Raw genomic sequence first — 1,906 nt, 5'->3', positions numbered from 1 at the left:
TAGTGCGAAGTTTTCGGCTAGCAAAGATAGGGGCAAGCACCACATGTTGAAGGATCTATGACTATATAACTTCTATGTGAATATGAACAAACATAAATCATTAAGTTGTCTTCCTTGTCCAATGTCAACAATTTTGTCATATAATATTTTGATGGGTGCTCACAATCATAAAAGATTTCCATGTTAGTATATTTATATGTCGATCTTCTCTTCCCTTATTAATTCTTTCATGTGTTGCATCATTGACCAATTCTATATTTGTCAATCTACAATAAAATTTTCTACTTATACTTTTCCTTGTGTAATGTTATCACTTACCATAAGATTAGCATATGATCTTTTTCTTTTTATTTCCTTTCTTTTTATTGAAACAAGAAAAGTAAAGAAGGCAAAACTCAAACTAAACTTTATTATATCTCACACACGATTACAAGGATTGATCACTAAGAAAACTCACAGAAAGAAAGGATCAAATTAAATTTTTATTCATCTAATAGCAAAAGATAACCATTGATCGAACTAAGAAAGTAAAGGCAAAAGATAGTGGAGATTGATACGATATCGGGGCACCTCCCCCAAGCTTGGCGAAAGCCAAGGGGAGTGCCCATACCCAATACTTAGTTTTCTTTTGGTGGTGATGCAGAAGATGGTGGTGATGAAGTAGATGCAATCCGGTCTTTAAGGATCAAGAGGCTCTCCAATCTTCAGATGACTCTCCGCAGGGAAGCAATGTGCTCCATATGCAAAATATTTTCACGATTGAGATACTTATTTTGTATACGAACCATATTAATGATCATGAAGGCTGCAATCTCAATGGGGGTAAGATGAGCATAGTAGGGTTCAAGGATATCTTCCTCTTCCTCATCGGCAGGCAAGGCTTGCTCGTCCATCGTCACTTGATCTCCGGTGGCCTCCTTGCTCTTATCCTCCTTCACTGCTCCAACAGGGTCTTCTCTCTTCAGCTTGATCTTCATCAACCAAGCATCTTCTTCCATACGATCAAAGGGGGAAGAAGACATGATGTCTAGCACAACAGATTTGACAGAAAACAACAAGAAAAGAGAACAGGAGATTTCTCCGTGATACAGAGGTTAACAGGTTCGAGAGGTACATATAGTTTTTTTGTCTTGGGGAACAAGCAAAACAGAAGAAAAACGGAGTCCGGAAAGTACCCGAGGTGGGCACAACCCACCTGTGTGCGCGAGGCATGCCTGGCGCGCCCTGGTGTATCGTGCCCACCAGGGTCACTTTTCTGGAAGTTTCTTATTTTCCTAATTTTCCAAATATTCCAAAAGTGACAAAAAATATTTTTGTGGATTTTTCGGAGTCCGTTTACTTACCGTATCACGTACCTCCTTATTTTCACGATTCTGGAGTGTTCCGGAAGGACTCTTTTATGTGTTCTTTCGGTGTCAAAGTTTGGGTAACATTGCTTTCAACATTAATGGGTGTACCTGAGATATAGTGTTTTATTCGTTGCCCATTGACAACCTTCGGGTTAGCCCCTTCGGCATTATTTCTTTTGATAGCTCCGGATCGATAGACCTCCTCGATGACATAGGGTCCTTCCCATTTGGATAGGAGTTTTCCTGCAAAGAATCTGAAACGAGAGTTGTACAAAATAACGTATTCTCCTACTTTGAACTCACGCTTTTGGATTCTTTTGTCATGCCATCTTTTAACTTTTTCTTTGAATAACTTAGCATTTTCATAACCCTGGGTTCTCCATTCATGTAATGAGCTAATATCAAATAACCTCTTTTCCCCAGCAAGTTTGAAATCATAATTGAGTCCTTTTATTTCCCAAAATTCTTTGTGTTCTAACTCAAGAGGCAGATGACAAGCTTTTCCATAAACCATTTTATATGGAGACATACCCATAGGATTTTTATAAGCCCTTCTA

Source organism: Triticum aestivum, chromosome 5B (assembly GCF_018294505.1).
Source record: "Triticum aestivum cultivar Chinese Spring chromosome 5B, IWGSC CS RefSeq v2.1, whole genome shotgun sequence".
In the NCBI taxonomy this organism is placed as follows: Eukaryota; Viridiplantae; Streptophyta; class Magnoliopsida; order Poales; family Poaceae; genus Triticum; species Triticum aestivum.
The sequence above is the reverse complement of the archived record's forward strand: the minus strand, read 5'-3'. Positions refer to the sequence as shown.